General features: G+C 40.5%; 1 pseudogene; it reads left to right on the top strand.

Annotated features, from left to right (window-relative positions):
- The window catches only part of LOC143389050 (semaphorin-4C-like), a 29479-nt pseudogene that overhangs the window by 6923 nt on the left and 1820 nt on the right, over positions 1 to 20736 (top strand).

Below are 20736 nucleotides of genomic sequence, written 5' to 3'. Positions count from 1 at the left end.
CGGGACTACTTAAGTCACAAAGGCTGAACTCAAACTTGTAGTCCTCCTGCCTCAGTCTCCTGAGTAACTGAATTTAATGTCATGTGCTTCCTGACCAGCTAGGCATCTTTTGTAGGGGTGGGTATTGTTCTTTTCATTTTTGTATTCACTTGTCTAGAGAAATATTTAAGTGAATATTTACTTCATGATACATTTCCAATTATTTCAGTAATTATCTGAAGCATGGACTAGGCTCAATAGCAAATACTCTCATTTATTTAGAGGAAATGCATAATTCAAAAAATATTTTGGAGATATATTTAACAACAAACATATGTCCTAAAAAGGGACTTGCATACATTAAGCTGCTTCCCTGGGCTTAGCTGGCACCCCATGTCCCCACGGAAGCATCTCACACTCGCCTACTAGCACTCGCTTGGAGCTGGTATAGGCCTCCTGGGCATGCATATGCATGGTCCATGGCTATTACTCTATTTTGGGTCATGGATAAGTCCATGAAGTGGAAGATTGATGGGCAAATGAGTTGGGCCACTTCATGTCCTTGTTCATGGCACTATTTATTGAAATTCCTTAGTGTGAAGAAGAGTTATAGCTCCATATTGCAGAACATGCATCACCTTCACAATGATCTATACCTGGACATTACTAATTGCCATCACTTTGCCATTTTCTACAGCAGACCAAAAAAGTACATCAAATAGATATTTTTCCTCATAGGCAATAAACTTGAACATGAGGACTTCTATGCAGATTTCAAACTATTTAAATCAGAAATTGTTTACAGATAATTTTGCAACAAAAATAAGAAATTTAACTTCATTACAAGAATAAGGAGGAAAATTATTCATTTTATTAGCTCTGATCAGAGAAAAGCTACTGCTGCTTTCTTTGCATATGGGATATGGTTCTATATTTGGGAGAAGTCCAGGAAATGCACATAAAATATTAATCTATGGAAATACATTCTCTAATCCTTTCAGAGTTGCTGCCTATGGAAGTTTCAACTTTTATATTACTTTCTTGACTGTTCTCATATAATGAAGAAGGCAATACATTATGGCTTCTTAAATTTCAACACATTTGACATTGATAAATACAAACACTATGAAATAGCAAAAAATGGAGATTTAAAATGGAAAATATCAGACCACCTTCTGCAGAATTTATGCAAGATACACAACATTCTCCTGATAGTAAGACTCAAAATGTTACTATAAATTATTTATTTTTTAATAATTTATTATTTTTAACATTTATTACTCAAAATGTTACTCAGATTCTGAGTAAAAGGATATATATTGCTCAACTCTTTGATCACCATGGTTTTTTCCTTGTGGATGATAGCACCCCAATGGATGCCATTGTAAAATAACTTCTGGGTATGTATGAAAATGTGGAAGGTGCCATTTCCATGCACTGTAAAGTCTGCCTTGATCTAATGTCCACTCAAATAGGCCACATCATAAAGCATTATGGGAGGAGAGCAGCTGAGACTATTTCCTGAGTCCAAATCTGTAGACCCAGCTCAGAGATCAGGCCTCAGCAGAAGGATTTGGTCATGAAACAAACCAGTGTCTGGCTGGATAGGGACCATATTCAGGAAAAGATAGGGAGGCAGAAGAATGGAGCACACTAAGCAGCATCAATCTTCACCAGACTTCTCTTAGGTGGTATTTCAACAAGCAGTGTGGAAAATCAAGACAATCAGAAACCTGAACAAGGTAGTGATGGTGACATAATAAATGGAGTTCCATAAGGTGATAGAATTGGGGCCTTGAAAAGCTGAATACCATCAAAATCTAACATTATATCACCCATAGCAATTCTTCATTACATACTTCACAGTTTTAAACATTTGAATGTAACTTTATTAAAACAACCAAGTAATCTGCTTTGAGGAAAAGCAGTTTTAGTAGTCCCTCTTTAACAAGGACTAATATTTTTGCATAAAATAAAAAGTTGTGATCAGAACTGAAGAAAGAATCTGGGAATAAAAAACTCTGAAAAGATTTAGAAAAAATTCTTTCAGAACTACCGCAGTCTGGCTGGACAAGAATAACCGAGCCGCCACAAAACCTTGTAGGTTCAAACAGCAACTACTTTATTTCAACTCTCACTGGCACTGCAGTCATGTTTTTCTGCCAATGTCACCCACGCAGCCCTTCCAGAAACCCCCCACACCAGAAATCCTGCCTCCGGCACTTCCCCAACCAATGGGAACTCTCCTGGAATCCCCACGAGAACTCCAAAGTAGCCAGTGCCCGGAGGCATCAAGAGCCACCCCATTGCCCGATGGTAAAGGTCAAATATACAATACAATCAAGCCAGCATCACAGCAATTATATATAGCTTAACTCAAATCATCATCTAAATTGTTCACTGGTGTCACCTTTCAAACATTCCCTCAGGCAAATGCTAGGCGTCATTATGACTGACCTGGCTCTCAACACAGAACAAAACAAAATTTCAGATACTTTAGTTGCTTTCTCCCTTAGAAATTTATCTGAACAAGAAAAGATCCACTAGAGTTTCAGTAACTCAGAGTCTGAGGTTTGAGCAGTGACATGAAGGGCCTGATTCACTTTTGTCTGAATTAAACCACAAAAACACTGTTATCAACTTACTTTCAGGTGAAAGTAGCACACATTTCACCATCTGGAGTGTATCCCAGTCTGTGTGGTGCATTTTGTCCTTCTGCTGATAATTATATTCACTCATGGCCCTCAGAAGTGTATCTAATGAGAGATTTTGATGTTCTTATTTTTTATTTACACTGTGACCCCAGAAGATGCTCCTGCCATGGATATTTCCAAATGAGATACTATTCAATTTAACCATTCTGCCTTTTCTCTTTGAAATATTGTTGTGAATTTCACTATATGAAGTACTCAACTGATTTCCTTTCAAAAAAGCATGATTTACAAGAGAGAACCTTTGAAAATGACATTTAAACACTGTTTCATATTGTAACACCAAGTAGTACATTGCCAGGAAAATTTTATGGATACTTTAGAAAACTTAGGAGGCAGAACTGTTTTCTAAGTTGGAAGATGATTGCTACTGCTTACTCAGGGTTGTTTTCCACTTAGTTTTTGTGCATTCTAGTCTCAGTGGCATTCCCAGTGTTCTCATGTAGCCCTATTGTCTGCTTTGGGGGCTTGATGCAGACATGCAGGCCACACAGAGTATAAATTTTCGGGAAGCCTTGTGCCAAGGATCTTCCTTTTTGATATTACTTAGGGACCAAAGTATCGGAAGGCTATGCATTACTGGATATCCCAGTCAGTAGTAAAATTAAAATTTTGTTTTCTTCCATGTATGAACAAACACACACACACACACACACACACATGCACACACATACACACTCACACATACACAATCACTGTTGGGCTTTTCCTCTGCAAAGAGCAATCCCACATTATGGTGGCTTTAAAAAGAAATAATATCAATAGTTTTCATGGTCTTCCAGTACCAATTTGGATTATTATTTCTGTGTAATCACACTGAAGACATTCCAGTGAAAGTCGTTAATTTTGAGCTACAGTTGTTGGCAGTGACAGCACTTAATTGTTGAGTGCCTTCTTCCTTAACCTTCCTGGAACACAGCCAGGTATGTGATGCACAATTGTCAGAGAAATTATTCATATGCTGCTAAAAAAACTGGTTTTTGTAATTAAAGAATATTTTGCAACCACATTGGTTACTTCCCTAAGAAGTGAACACTATCCATCCATCGTAACCATGCTGTCCTCTCCTAGTCTGAATCCTGGACGGAGGTCATTTTGGAAGGCAACACCAGGCAATGCTTTTCTTTTTTTTATTGTTGGTTTTTCAAAACATTACATAGTTCTTGATATATCATATTTCACACTTTGATTCAAGTGGGATATGAACTCCCATTTTCACACCGTATACAGATTGCAGAATCACATCAGTTACACATCCATTGATTTACATATTGCCATACTAGTGTCTGTTGTATTCTGCTGCCTTTCCTATCATCTACTATCTAGGGGGTAGAGAGAGAAGAGGGGAGGGGAGGGGGGAGGGGGATAGCAGGCAATGCTTTTCTTCAAAGACAAGGTGAATGTGTGAGGAAGCCTGAATGCACAGAGCTGCCTTTTTTCAAAGTTGTAGCAAGACAGGATAAATTGTCCTTGGATTGAAACATGACATGAATGGGAACTAAGGCACAAGTCAGATGGCCATATCTTTATGGGCAATTCTTTCTGCAGTAGACTCTGAGCGGGCAGGATCTTGCCAGTTTCTTAAACCTGGGGACTAGATCAAGGAAAGCAGTGTATTCTTGTCCCTGAGGCAAAAAAGGCTAAGAGCCGGGTGGAAGGAGGACCATTCCATGTGCTGTTTCATGCTGAGAAAATGCTTGAGCTGTGCCCAGGACTTAACTGCTGTGACTCAGGGTGAAACTTGTAAAGGCCAAGTCCTCCATAACTAATCTCAGTGGATGCCAATCCATATGCCCATCTGCAGCAGATGGTTATGTCCTGTAGCAGAATGAGTAGATGTTCTTTACACCTTGGCTCATGCCATATTCTGGCCCCTCATAGTGCACAGCCATCTGGGGACTTGGTCAAAACTTTTGGTAACCACAGTGCTTTTCTATAAGTTGCTTTTTTGGGTTGGCTTCTCAACTTTCCAGCTAAAATCACTGTCATAATCACTGTATGTAAGTAGTTCACTAAATTAGTCAGAGGACACTTTGGATTTGTTGAAGGCACATTCCTTCAGATTCCCAGATGACTAGTGCTATTACATCAAAAGAATTTTATAGCAACAAGATTAAGCTTACTGGGGACATGTGTATGAACCAGAAAATTTCTGGGTCTGACACATGGAAAGTTCCTTCTGCAACAAATAAGTGCAAACTCCATCCAACAAGAAACCACAAAATACACACATCTTCAAGGATTGTAACTTGGAGTCCAGTTGGAGACCTTCCTTCTATAGAAAATGAAGGAGGACATTCCAGGTAGAGTTATTCTGCTAACTTATGGGCCTGAAATACCTTAAACTATACACCAAAAGCACTTCCACTAGGATTAAAATTAGAAATAAATATTCATAGGTGCACTTCACTCAAATCATCAACCATCAGGAAGAGTCCCAGAGCTGAGTGTCTAAAAAGTATGCTCCTCTAGCATAGAGAAAATCATGGTGTATAAAATACACTAGAACACTGTTCTCAACAACAGAGAGGGTTGATGGTAAGCCATGCTTCATTCACAGGCACCCTTGCCTGTTCTGAGTGGTGGCTTTAATTTTCTGTAGAATTTTCCAGTTATAAGCTTGAGCCTTTCAACTCCCCCATTTGCCCCAAACTCACCTTGCTACTGCTTATTAAGGGTTGTTTTCCACTTAGCTTTTGTGCAGACTAGTCTCAGAAGCATTCCCAGTGTTCCCATGAAGTCCTATTGTCTACTTTGGGGGCTTGAAGCAGACATGCAGGCAACACAGACTGTAAATTTTCTGGAAGCCTTGTGCCAAGAGTACCTTGAGTCTTTGCTTTTATTGAATTGCCATCCATGAAAGATGAGCAGTGCACTCTTTTGGTGTTTTCTAGAAGGAACCACCTGCTTCTTTTCTTTTTCTTTTTTTTATAGAATTTAAAAAGTAATGATTACCAAACTTCCCCCGCCCAAAAAAAAAAAAAAAAACAAAAAAACGATTAATGAATAGTTCTTGTCAACTAAAATGTTCTAGTGAAGCTCACTGCTGCTCTTCCATTTCTTCTTAATTTGAATGAACAATATCTCTAGTGCAATTACTATGGGGTGTGTTTAAAACATGGGACAATTTGCCCATAGTCTGAAGGAAGTTACCTCCTTATCACATGAAAGAACTGTCATAGAAGAGTAATGCAGTATTAAATTAATAATTTGCAGACTAATAATCTGCAATCATGAACAGATTATTAGTTTTAAAAAATAAATGGTTAATCAGTCTTTGATCATTGTTTGATTTTTTTGTTGCTGTTGTTTAAATGTTTCTTATCATACTTTTAAAGCTGACAAAACTGAATGAATGTTGATTATCTTGAAAGTATTTTGAAGATAGCTTTACAATGGCCTGTAAATTGTGCATATATATGTAGATTGATATATATTCTTGATTTGAAAATATGGTATATTATTACTGGTTTTATACAAAATACTGAATAGTAAAATTGTATAATTACATAATTAAAAGTATTACACCCCAAAATTGGAGTGGCATAAGTTAAGGAGTCTTCTGAAATGTTATTCAAAAACATAACATGATTTTATTTTAAATAATAATTATTCATTTGTTATAATCATTAAGAAAACTTTTTACCTTTTCTCTCTCCAAAAAATTTCCATTCCTTCTTAAAAAGTAAATTTTCATTTTTATAGTTTTTATACCTTCCCTTATTATTGGGTAGTGATAAATAATTTATTCCCTGCTCCACTGAATATTCTAGGGTTTGATGAGAATACATTCTTGAAAGAAATGAAAATATCAAGTTATTCCACTTACTACACTGTGATGAATATGCTCCACAAATATATGAAATTTTACCAAGCTGGGGAAAATAGCCATAAGCAGTATGAAACAATTTCTGACAAATTAGAAAAGTGAGGAGAAAAACATATCAAATGTTAGCACATTAATTAAAATAGTCAAGATAAACATTTATATTCAAAATTTTAAAATTCTTCAAGAAAAAAAAAATTGGATAGGATCAAGAAAAATAAATGAGTCATTTGTATAGATACTGCTATTTGGTTAAAAGTTAAATTCTTATCAGATGTTTTCCACAAAGAAATTGGAGGCAAACACACATAATATCACCAGGACCCTGAAACTTGGCTCATCACCTATCAGCAAAATTCATTGTAGTCTAACATTTTTGGAATAGTTAAAGAAATTTTCCTACAGTGAAAAATTTCCTAAAATGTAAAATTTGTTTAATGCAACTGCAGACTTGTTATTCCCATGTCACTAGTGTTCTCTTTGATTCACGTGCTTACATTAACAAGAAAAAACAAAGTTTTAAAACTCATTTAAAACAGTATATTCTGTCTGGGTATGGTGGTGCATACCTGTAATCCCAACAGCTTGGGAGGCTGAGACAGGAGGATCACAAATTCAAAGCCAGCCTCAGCAAAAGTGAGGTGCTAAGAAACTCAGTGAGACCCTCTCTCTAAAAAAAATACAAAACCAATATATTCCATCTTACTCAATTTTTTTCTACTTATTGAGAAAGTGGATATAGCATTTTAATATAACTCAGGATCTTTATGAAAATTACTAGATATTTTACTTGTGTTGTTTCACCGAGTACATTTGTGAAAACTGCAATTTAAGAATAAACATTGAGGGCTGGAGATATGGCTCAAGCGGTAGCGTGCTTAAGCGTGCGGCCCGGGTTCTATCCTTAGCACCACATACAAATAAAGATGTTATGTCCGATGAAAAATAAGATAAATATTAGAAAATTCTCTCTCTCTCTCTCTCTCTCTCTCTCTCTCTCTCTCTCTCTCTCTCTCTCTCTTTAAAAAAAAGAATAAACATTGATGTTTAATTTTCTAAAGCTATCTTAAAACAAAGAGTATTGTGCCGATAGAAGTATGAGAATTTTCTCAGGGTTCATGGAGAGACTTACTAGGCAAGATATATTAGCATTCTGATCTCCAAAAGACCCCAGGATTCATCAAAATTAATTTCAGTCAGCCACACTGGTTCATGTCTGCAATTGCAATAACTCTGGGATGAGGCATGACTATTGCAAGTTCAAAGCAATGTTCAGCAACTTATTGAGGCTCTGAGCAACTTAGAAAGACCGTGTATCCAAATAAAAAGTAAAAAATGGGCTGAATATGTGGTTCAGTGCCTAAGTGCCCCTGGGTTCAATGCCTGTTACCAAAAAAAAATCAGTTTAAAACTACACTTAAGACACAACTATCTTCATCATTTCATAATAATTAGTTTCTTAACAAATAAACCTAACAAGTGATAACTATTTTTATTGTCCCACAGGAAATACTTGGCAGGAATTCCTCAGGAAAGAAAGGTGCTTATAAATGTTGCAAGAAATCCTCATAGAAGACAGGTAGAATTGTTTTATGTGTGACCAGAAAGCAATTGTTGAAGTGTCCCTTCCCACAATATACATTATAGAAAGAAAAAAAATTAAATGTTTAAAAACACCCAGTTGAACTTTCTTTCTGTTATACAGTGCACTTAATGTTTTTCAAGCTTTAAATATGAATAGGAGAAATCTTTTTTTTGTGTGTCCTGCATTTTATAAGAAATTCTTTTAATACGATAATGATCTTACTTTATGGAAGGTAAAAATGTAATCGAAGACATCAAACATATCTCTATTTTCTTCACTGAAGTGTATAAACAAAAAAAAATAGGGGGTGACAGATTCAATCTGATGTAAGGCATAGTTCACTATGCCTTGCATCTGGTACTTGTGTTTCTGTTTTACTATTATTGTAATTGTCTCTGGATATCTTTTTTTATTGCCATCAAAATAAAACAAATAAATAAAAACAAAAACCCATAATATACTCCCACATACACACACACAAAGACCAAAAAAAATTACCAAAAATTCTAATAAATTTAGGAGAGAAGTTGGATCAGAATAAACCAAAAGGTTAATGAAAGGAGAAAACCATAAAATAAGTAGAAGACTGGGGGTAGGACGTGACAGGGTAAGATTGGGAAAGAGACACAAATGTGCACTTAAGACACCTAAATGTCAATACCTGCTAAAACTGGGGATCCAAATATGGGCTCTCTGTGCTTCTGAAACAACCATGTATTGCTACTTGGTGAAGGAGCAGAGCCTAAAGTTCTCTGTAGAAACTACTCAGTCCTGATTGAGTGGTACAACACCAGGCAGAAACAATACATAAAATAAGGGGCAGGGCTTGTTCCAGAAGAAGTTTATTTCCAAATAAAGGCTTCATTTCCACACTGGCTGGACCTGCAAGCAACAGCATGGCAACCCAATCCACATTTTTAGTAGTTCTATAATTGTTCACTCTAGAACTCCCTCAGCTTCCCTGTACATTTTAACATTTACATGATAAATGTTGGAAAAATATGTCTTTGAATTACCCAACAATTTTAACTATTATGCAAAGTTTAAATACTAAAAGGTCATACATTGTAAAAGAAATTCATATTCTTGAATATGGTGAAGACAGATACCTACAGAGAACAGAAATCACCAAGCACTGGCCCATGGCTTCCCAAGTTTCTGAACTCTCTTACTTTCTGTACTTGTTTGCCTGGGGATCAACAGTTCAACAGAGTGAGGGCAGTCCACGTTCAGTGCTTTGAGCTGTGTTTATACTGTTTTCTTTCCTAATGTCTGTGATATTATGAGATTAATATTTTTAAGAGGATAAAATTATATTTATCGTGTATGTTATATGTGTATGTCCAAGGCCCTGTGTTAAATCTCTGTCATCAAAAATGTAAAATAAAAACAGAAAAGAGATGGGCATGGTGGCACACACCTGTCATACCAGCATCTAAGAGGCTGAGGCAGGAGGATCATGAGTTCAAGGCCAGCCTCAGAAACTTATCGAGGCCCTAACCAATTCAGTGAGACCCTGTCCTGAATAAAATATTAAAAATGGCTGTGGATGAATCCTGAAACCTAGAAGTCACAAAGTTAATCTGCAGAAATGCTAAACCCAGGGGCTAAATGTTTGTAGACTATGTAACTCAGGAGGTACCTGAGGACCCAAGGTAGATCTGATAGGGATCCATGCCAGGACTCAGGACAGGGAGTAGGACACTGTGCTGCTTCCAAGGAGCTTTCAGTTAGTGCAGAGTGCTTCAGCCCTGCCACTATTGATATTCTGGGCTGTCCCAGCTGTGAGGCATGGCATGTGCATTGCAGGAGGTTTAGCAGTGTCCCTGTTATCTACTCACTTGATGGTAGTATCACCTCTGCATAATTGTGACAAGCAAAACATTGCCATGTGTCTCCCCACAGACAAATCAACTCTATCATGAATGACTGGCATAAGACAAAATATTGATAATCACTATTAAGAAGAACTATAATATGCCAAGTAGTGAGGAAGTTTAAAATTCTCATGGAAAGATAACATCCATGGAAATTTCTATATCCTGACAGGCACAGTGGTTTACACCTGTATTCCCAGCAGTTTGGGAGTCTGAGGGAGGAGGATTGAAAGTTTGAAGCCAGCTTCATCAACTTAGTGAGACCCTAAGAAATTTAGCAATACCCTGTCTCTAAATAAAATATATAAAAGAACTGGAGATGTGGATCAGTGGATAAAATGCCCCCTGGGTTTATTTCCTGGTACAAAAAAAATAACTTGTGTTTCTTGCTGGTCACAGTGGCACATACCTATAATCTTAGCATCTTGAGAGGCTGAGGCAATAGGGTGACACATTGCAGGCCAGCCTCAACAACTTGGGAAGACCCTGTCTCAAAATAATAATAATAAGAAGAAGAAGAAGGAGAATCAGAATAGGCTGGGGATGCATCTCAGTGGTAGAGCACTTGCCTAGCATATGCAAGGCCCTGGGTTACACCCTCAATACTGAAAAAAAAATTACAAATCCTAGGTGATACTTATAATCAGAAGGAAAATGATAAGCGATATCTATACTGTTCCATGACTGTGAAACTGCTCCCAATTGTATTGGGATTCAAAGATGACCAAAATCTATCCAGCAGGATATTTTATTGAATGCTCACAATAGTCTTCCAAATAGTTATTATAGTATGTACTGAGTGGAAAATAAACCAGAATAACTAGAAACATTATTCCTTTCAATATTAAGATGCTGAGGTTGATGCTTAATGTCTCCAAGGCTCACATCACCATCACCACCACCCACATCCGCCAAAATAATACTATCTATGCAGGGGACACACATATGTATCAACTACCTACTGTTCTAAGGTCATCAAATTATTTAATGTTCATAAATCCCTATGGTATCATTCCATTTTACAGAAGGATAAGAGAAATTGGAGATTTAGCCAAAGCTAAAGTGTTATAAATTGGTAGGTGAGGGATTTTTCACTGCATCACAAAAGTGGTTCCTCTTTCCAGCTGCACACACAGGGAGAGAGACATTCAATCCTCATTATTAATAGTTTCTATCTGTGCAAATTTTCCTACCCACCAGATTTAATTTGTAACCTCAAAAATCAATGCTCTTGACACTTTCATGGTCCTTTATGAATACACACAGAACCATGAAAATTTTAGCCACCAAGTGTGCATGTACCCACCTAGATCATGCCCCACCTTCTTATTATTTCATGGTCACTATCAACATCAAGCAGCATTGATGGTGCAGGACTGAGTTATGCAAAAGACATAAGACAGGCTACAATTGGGGGCATGCGAGATGGCCATCGATAGATAAAGCTGCCTGGGCATCACTGATGTAAGGCTAAAATACTGACACGACAGTCACGTTACCCAGAGTGAGAAAGATGTCAAACCCTTTCCAGCAGCTCTTTGTTTTTTGTTTTTTGTGGTTTTTTTTTTGAGGGACCAGGGTAACCCGGGATTGAACTCAGGGGCACTTGACCACTGAGCCACATCCTCAGCACTATTTTGTATTTTTTTTAGAGACAGGGTCTCACTGGGATGCTTGGCACCTCACTAAGTTTCTGAGGTTGGCTTTGAACTTGTGATCCTCCTCCTTCAGCCTCCTGAGATGCTGGGATGACAGGCATGCACCACTGTGCCTGGTCTACCCTGTACACTTCAGGGTAAGAAACTATCACAGGTGAATCTGTAGGCAGCTGTGCACCCTTCAGAGGTGCAATAGCTCTACCCTTTGCTTCAGGCCACAATAACGGTCCACCATTAGGTAGAGATAAGCCCTGGACACCACTGCCCTTTTCTTCCTGACCATGTCCATCCTCCGTAGTGTATGCCAGATGGATAACACAACCCAGATTGATGTGGCAGAAATATCTACAATTATCCCACTGAGAGAACAAAATATCAACAAAGAATGTGTCCTACATTGCAGCATCCTGATGGTTCACAATGAGAAGAAATGCCATTTCTTTGCCTAGAGTGACCAAAGGGAAAAATAATCTTCAAATTAAGACATTTTTATTTTAAAGGCACTGATCTACATTATTTGGTGACAAAAAGAGCACTCCAATGAAGAAGAGGGCCCTAGGGGGTAGCTTAAAAATAACTCAAAAGTGTACAGTTGGGGTGGAGTATGAGTGTCTGAGTGATGGAGGGGGCTGGGAATGTGCTAGGGGTGGTGGTGCATACCTGTAATTCCAGCAGCTCAGGGGGCTGAGGGAGGAGGATGTCAACTTCAAGGCTAGTATCAGCAATATAGTGAGGCTTTAGGCAACTCAGCGAGTCCCTATCTCAAAATAAAATACAAGAAAAGGGCTGGGGATGTGGCTCAGTTGTTAAACACCATTGGGTTCAATTCCTGGTACAAGAATAAAATAAAATAAAATGGCTTATATGTGTAAACAATGTGATAAAGGCAAGTGTTTGGTTCTTCAGAATTCCACAGTGGCTGATTCCAGGGAGAAAATTAGCCATAAGGTAACACTTAAATATGCTTTGGGAGGCCCTTGTAGACTCCTGTATAAAGAGAGTGATGTATGCTTGGCACAGTCTGCGAAAAGAGGGATGCCTGTGGGAGAGAAGACACAGCCAGGAGGAGTGTGTGGCTTTCAAGGGGTAATTCTGGACACTCAAAGGGAGTAAGGAATCTACTTCCCCGACCTACAGCTGTACCTGCTTGCAAATGGGACAGAGCAAGAGGATTTAGTCAAGTTTAGCTCTGATTTAGACTGTGCTCTTGTGTGACTTTTTCTAACTTAAGGAAACTTCAGATTAGCAATGTTGAAATTTTGCTGAGAGGTGACAGTATAGTTTTGAGTCCACAGCATGAACCCTGAAGCCAGGCTGTGCGGGTCCCCATGGAAATTCTGTCACTAACAACTCATGTAACCTTGGGATAGCTTCTTGAACTCTATGAACTTCAGTTTTCTCCTTTCAAAAGAGGTTCTATGCCAGGCATGGTGACACACCAGTAATCCCAGCAACTCTGGAGGCTTAGGCAGGAAGACTGCAAGTTCAAACCAGCTAAGCAACTTAGCAAGGCCCTAAGCAACTTACTTATCAAGACCCTGTCTTTAAATAAAATATAAAAAAGAGCTGGGGATGTGGCTCTTGTTATAAAAAAAGAGCTGGGGATGTGGTTCTGTAGTTAAGTTTCCCAGGGTTCAATCCCTGGTACCAAAAAAAAAAAAGTTACAGTGATGTTTAAATGAACAAATATACCTAAACCACTTAGCACAGTACCCATCACACAAGGGTTATTAATTAGTTGTGTGAGTTTATAAGTTTGTACTGGCTCCAAAGAATCATATGCTAATATGTCTACCCAATTCCAAACTGAGTGTTATCAGTCATTACAGCAATAATTTGTTATACGTTTATCAGCATATGGCACATCAAGAATTTTAATATGTAACTAACACAGACTAGTTTATGTCAATTCTTTGCTTTTCTATAGATGACATAAACATTTAGAGGTTGTCCCCTAATCCTCAACCCACTAACCAATACTCATGCTCTTCAATCTACAATAAAAGGATGCCCACAGGAAGTTAAAAACATTGTATTAAAATGCATTCAATGCACTTAACCCACCAAATATCAAATCTCAGCCTAGCTTGCCTTAAACAAACTCCAGTGGTGTGAGTCTGCTGCAGAGCAAAATCACTGATACCATACCTCTTTTTATTGCGAGGGGGTACTGGAGATTGAACTCAGGGGCGCTCAACCACTGAGGCACATCTCATCCCTATTTTGTATTTTATTTAGAGACAGAGTTGCGCTAAGTTGCTTAGGGCCTCGCCAAGTTGGTAAAGCTGAACTCAAACTTGTGATATTCCTGCTTCAGCCTCCCAAACTGCTGGGATTACAGGTACAGGCCTGCACCCCTGTGCCCAGCACAAAGCTCAATTTACAACACAGTGTTGTAAGGCTCATGGAATTCACTGAATATTGAACTCAAAGTGAAAAAAAAAAACAGAGTGGTTGCCAAGATCTGCTCTCACATCACTGTAAAGTTGAAATATTTTAAGTCAACCCATCATAAGGTGGGGGCCATCTCTATTTATGGAGTGCTATCAATCTGTCTAGCACAGACTCGCTCATTATGGGGTACAGAAATATCCTGAAGGTCCAAATAACAATCTCCCTAACCTATTTCACAAAGATAAGCCATGAGGAAGAATCAAACTCACGCCCACTCCCTTCTCATCAACCTCTGCTCATCTCTTAGCTTAAAGGAAGAGCAAGCAGGAATCTGTCACCAGCTAGCTGGGGAGCATTGCTTTCTCTGGAATCATGCTTAGTACTACCAAACTTTATCAGCTACTGTTTGTTTCCTCCACCAGAAACCTCAGGTCTTTTCCCAGATAATGTGGATAAATACAGCCTGGCCCTGAGGCTGTATCATCTGCTGCTCTACCTGTACTCCTACTATATACAAACCTAGCAAAACCATCATGGACCATAGGAGGGGCACACAGAACCCCATTCACGATCTGAGTAAGAATGTATCAGGACTCCAGAGTAAAAATGTATCAGGATTCCAGAATGTGTCAAATTGCTTTTTCTACCACTTTCTATCACTGGGGGGATATTCATTTCACCCTTTTTAGCTCTGTCTTATGATGTAAGCTACTTGAAATTGTGCATGATACATTAATCACAATATCTAAGGATTATAGAGAATATATTCTAAGCACTTTTTCTAACTCCTCTTTGCAACCCTGTCAAGTATGTTGGTAATACTCCACTTGACAGGAGGAAAATCTGAGCTTTAATACATTAATTTGTGGGCTGGCATTGTGGCTCAGTGGTAGAGTGCTTGCCTAGCACAAGTGAGGCACTGGGGTTCAATCCTCAGCACCACATAAAAATGCCTAAACCAGATAATGATATTGAGTTCATCTCTAACTTAAAAACTATTTTAAAAAATGTCTCTAGTAAGACTCTAACTCACACAAATATGCACATCAAATGTCTCTGTGACTTAAAACTGCTTCCTAGCTGGGCATGCCTGTAATCCCAGCAGCTCAGGAGGCTGAGGCAGGAAGTTGGCAAGTTCAAAGCCAGCCTCAATAACTTAGCAAGGCCCTAAGCATGTCAGGGAAAACCTGTCTCTAAATAAAATAAAAAAGGGAAGGGGCTGGGATGTGGCTCAGTAGTTGAGTGCCACTGAGTTCAATCCCAGGTACAAAAAAAAAAGAAAGAAAGAAAGAAAGAAAGAAAAAGGAAAAAAAAAGAAAAAGAAAAAAGCTGTTTTCCAACTCCCTTCTTCTTAGGTAGTGAAAAATTTCACATGTATTAGAGATAACTTTTTTCCCACTTGAAAAATGGCTGCAGCATCCTTCAGAGCAAAAGTACTTCACCTCCCCAAAAATGTGCAGGCATAAACTAGATTCACTAGGAATCTGTGCCTCAATGAAACCTGAGGGGGAATGTGATCATACTTTCCAATTCACAAAATGTTTTTATGTCATCTGCACAGTCAAATGCAAAGAAAAAAACTGAGGATTATCCACACAACGGACAGCAGGCTTTAGTGTGAAAATCCCAGCTCCTATCCCTGCCCCTTCAATAAAAATTTATGGCAAGTACTTACATTTGAAACTGCAAGATTCTTGCTGAAATTGTATATGATAACCATGGACAAACTGTGAAAAGTGATGACATGTCTAACCATTTGCTAAAAAAGTCACCAATCTTGTTTGTGTTTACCAGTGGCTAATCTGCAGGTTACATCAGTTGAGGTCACATTGACTTTATACACCCATGTGTAGAAGTGGAATTAAAAAGTTACATTTAGCTGGGTGCAGTGTTGCACCCCTGTAATATCAGCAGCTCTGAAGGCTGAGGTAAGTGGATTGCAAGTTCAAAGCCAGCCTCAGCAATGTAGTGAGATCCTGTATCTAAATAAAATAGAAAAAGGGATGGGGATATAGCTCAGTGGTTAACTACCCTTGGGTTCAATTTCAGGTATAAAACAAAACAGAAATAAACTTGTTTAAATATGTGGATTGATAAAATAAAAACAACAATCATTCTTCATCTTTGAAGAGGGGAGAATCCTTGTAAAAATGCTAGGCAAAGTGTTTGTGAGGGGTGAATAAGAGGGGATTTTCTGAGTTATCAGACCACAGTACAATTCTGCTCAGAAATTCATTTTACCAAGTAATTAACAGATGCTCAGATATTGTGAAAACAATTTCCTAGAAATGGATATCAGAGAAAACAGGTTTGTAGCTGTAACTCCACTCCACTTCTTTGAGGCACAAACTCTGGTACATTTTCTCCAGGACAAGCACTACCTAGCATTCTAGTTTTTAACAGAATGATTCCAATTCTCTTTATGACTATGGACTTATAGAAGAAGGGAATCAATAAATCTTAAGTAATATGCCAACAGGTCATGATCAAGTACAATAAGTTCCTGTCTTCTATTTCAGTCTCAATTTATGTTAGGTTCTGAAAAAGTGTTTACAAATATTTGTTTCCAAGCCAAAGGGACATGACATAAGCCCCCCACCCCCAGCTCCATCTGTTGTTGGTAGACAGAGTCTTAGTTCTGTGGCAGGCTTGAAAGTTTCTTTCTTTATAGGATTCATGATATTCTGATTGATATATTTCATTCAGGGTACCCTCCCCTTGCATCCCTTCAACTCTCCCTCTGACCCCTTTGTCTATGCTACAGTTATGGTATATGCAGTTTCAAATATACCACGACAAAACCCACTATTCTATATAATTAGCATACACAAAAAATCCCCCCTTTACAGGGGATTGAACCCAGGGACACTTAACCACTGACACACATCCCCAGCCCTTTTTCATATTTTATTTAGCAATAGGGTCTCACTGAGTTGCTTAGGGCCTTGCTTTTGCTGAGGCTGGCTTTGAACTTGCAATCCTCCTGCCTCAGCCTTTAGAGCCACTAGGATTACAGGTATGCACAACCACGCCCGACTCGGAACTATAGTTTTTAGGAGAGGGGTCAAGGTACTAGAGTGCATGTTACAAGAGCAGCCCCTTGTTCTTCTTTTGCTGACATACTTCAGTGTGCTCTCATTTCTAGCAGCCCTTACTTCCAAGGCTTTATGAAATCAGCCAGGTTTTGACGAAGCCGTTACCTAAAGTCACCACCAAAAGGGAAAGGACAAAAAATTCCAGTGTGCTCTTTGCATTCCCAGGATTATCCCTTGCTCTGTTCCATGTGTTCTCTGGCTGAAAGGCTGCCCACAGAGCAACCTGCTTTATAATTCCGAGACTGGGGAGGCTTCAAGTTGCAAGTCACATATTAACAAAGAGGATTCATCTCATCACTGCAGCCCAACACATGCACACAAACTTCGTACTTACTGCAGATGCTATAAGTGTGCTCCCAATTTGCTTTTTCGCTATTGGTGCCTAATGGAGAGTAGAAATAATGCCACCAATATTCTAGGGTCACACTACCTAAGGATTCAAGCAGGCTGCTGGGCTCCATCTCCAATGATAAAAGGATGGGAAATAAGGAGGAGAGAAACATTCTGAGCCTGTGCTCTCTGATCTCTGCCACAAAACTTCAACCCTGCCATCAGCTGCAAACACATATGGGCACTGGAGATCCAGTGAGATACTGTGATATTCATTTACTTATGTGTGGGAAGGGTGGATGAAAAGCTACACATATTTGGAGTTTCAACAATAATTTAAAAAGTGGCATGACATCCTTGGAAAAAGAACTCCTTGCCACTAAACTTAAAAGACATGGGAAGACACTTGCTTAGAATAAATCAATTTTGATAGGTACAGCCACTCTGGAAAGCAATATGGAGATTCCTCAGAAAGCTTGGAATGCAACCACCATTTGACCCAATTAAACCACATGGTATCTCATCAAATAGTGTGCCCCCAGGCCTTCCCAACCCCCATCAGGATCAGCAAGCTCTCTGTTCCCTTCTATGGCACTTACTGCATTATGCCATGATGAAGTACTATGGGACTCCCCCCAAACATACCCATGTACTTGAGCTTAAACACAGGGACACTCTATGAGCTGCATTCCCAGTCCCTTTTCAAACTTTATTTACATACAAGTTCTTACTACATTGCAAGGGCTGGCCTTCAATTTGTAATATTTCTGCCTCAGCCTCCTGAGCGACTTGGAAGACAAGTGCCAGGGCTCCTTGCTGGTGGCTAGGGGCTTCTGTCCTCTACTGAAAGAAGCTTCCGGAGGATGAGGATCAAGATTTCCCACAGGGTATCATCCTTCTCTGCATCTACTTATGACATTACCATATTCCTTGTCCACTAGATCTTCTGGGAGGCACCAGCTGAGAAGAAGATCGAGTGTACTGAGAAAGGGAAGAGCAACCATGTGAATGCTCAGGCACTCCTGGCCTCCTGGGCCTCACAGGGCACTGTTCCCTGGAGTACTGTCACTTGAGGGCAGACCTCTCTTTAGCCTCAGCACTAGTGGCCCTCACCTAGGGGTCTCACTGACTGATCCCTTTATCCCCAAGATGGAGTGTTTCAACTGCATCTGCTTCCTGCAGCCTTAAAACACCTCCCATCTGTATGTCTGTGGTACCTACACCTTTTAGCCCTAGTGCACCTACATTGTGAGTGCTGCCCCACCCTGGCTGCCTGCCAACCTGGCCTCCAGTATGGGGTCCTGCCCTCATGCTCATCTTTCTGACTGGCTCCCTCTGCCTCTAGAACATGCTCACCTTCACTTTGGAGCATGAAGATTTTGATGATGGGAAGGGGAATTGTCCCTATGACCCAGCTATGGGCCACATTGGCCTTCTTGTAGGTGAGTGGATGTGCCTGTTTTGAGTGAGTCCCTTGGAACTTGACACACTCTGGGGTGTCTACACCTTGTTTATGGCCTGACTATGCTTCCATTTCCCACAGATGGTGAGTTGTACTCAGCCACCCTCAATAACTTCCTGGGCACCCAGCCTGTCATCCTCCAGAACATGGGGCCCTATCACCCCATGAAGGCAGAGTACGAGGCCTCATGGCTCAACAGTGAGCAGGGAGAAGGACTGGGGAAGCCCAGGGTGGGAAACCTGTGAGGTCCTTGTCACCTCATGACTGAAACTCCTTGCCTTGCTGCAGGGCCCCACTTCATTGCCTCTGCCTATGTCCCTGAGAGTGTGGGGAGCATCACAGGGGATGACGACAAGGTGTACTTCTTCAGTGAGACGGTGGTGGAATACGACTGCTGTACCAAGCAGCTGCTGACCCAAGTTACCCGTGTCTGCAAGATATTGAGCCCCCAGCATGAGCCCTGGGAACCCTCTGGGCTGGGCAGCGGCTGACCCAGTGCATCCCCTTGATATCTGCCAGAGTGACATAGCCGGTGCACGCACACTGCAGAAGAAGTGGACCAAATTCCTGAAGTCACAGCTGGGGTGCTCAGTGCCCAACCAGCAGCTCTATTTCAACCAGTTGCAGGCTGTGCACACCCTGCAGGGTGCCTCCTGGCACAAGACCACCTTCTTTGGTGTATTTCATATGTGATGGTGAGTTGGCCAGGAATGCTGGGGTGGGGATGAGCAGGTGTTCAGGTCAAGGGCAGTATGTGGGTGGAAGGGCCTGAACCATGCTGTCCTATAGGGACATCCAAGTGTTCAGTGTCTGGAACACTGAGTACTTGCCCCTTTTAAAGGCCCCTGGGAAAAGTAGGCAAGGCCCTGCCTGGTGGTACCTTAGATCTGCCTGCTGGTATATTATTCTGCCCATGAGCATTTTCTGCTGATCCCTACATTCCTGCAATCTCTGGAGCTGGGGTGAGATGTTAAGGTGGGCATCGGACCTGACCCTTGAGATCCCTCTCTCATTGCAACAGGGGTAATGTGGACCTTTCATCAGTCTGTAAGTACCAGTTGGAAGAGATCCAGTGGGTGTTCCAAGGTCCCTACAAGGAGGGGGACATGGTGGGGAATCAGCAGGTCAGGCCCAGAGCACCACTGGGGACTAGGCAGAAACCCACCCTGGGTTGCTTGAGGAAGTGCAGAAGTGGGGTCAATACACTGACCCAGTACCCAGCCCCCAGCCTGGTTCAGTGAGTCCTTTGGGCAGGAAGTGTTCCCTGTCAGTTCCAGTGGCCTCCCACCAGCTGATAGCTCCCCTGTCCATACCCCTACCCCCACAAGTGCATCAACAAATGGCACCATCACCATGGTCACACCAGTTCTCTGAAGCTGGCTGACAGAACCCTCATCTTCATCAAGAAGCACCCACTGATGGACGAGCAGGTAGAGCCTTCATGGGGCCAGCCCCCGCTCATGAAAACACCAACTTCACCCACCTGGTGGCTTACCAATTTACAGGATTTGACAAAGCCACCTATACACTGCTGTTAATTGCACAGGTAGGTAAGCTCTTGGGTGTGTCTAGGGCTGGGAGACACCCAAGAGTCTCATTCCCTGTCATTGACACTCCCTTCTCCAGACTTTTCCAGGAGGTGGCTGGTTGCTCAAGGCTGTGATCTTGAGGCATGGGGTCCACCTGATTGAGGAACTGCAAGTGTTTGATAAGTAAACTGTGGAAAGCCTTGTGCTGTCACCAAGCAAGGTAGCTAATTAGACTCCATGCACTGCCATTGCACCCACTCCACCATCCCCAAATCAGGTTGGCATGCTTG

Source organism: Callospermophilus lateralis, unplaced genomic scaffold (assembly GCF_048772815.1).
Source record: "Callospermophilus lateralis isolate mCalLat2 unplaced genomic scaffold, mCalLat2.hap1 Scaffold_43, whole genome shotgun sequence".
Taxonomy (NCBI): domain Eukaryota; kingdom Metazoa; phylum Chordata; class Mammalia; order Rodentia; family Sciuridae; genus Callospermophilus; species Callospermophilus lateralis.
The sequence above is the reverse complement of the archived record's forward strand: the minus strand, read 5'-3'. Positions and strand labels throughout refer to the sequence as shown.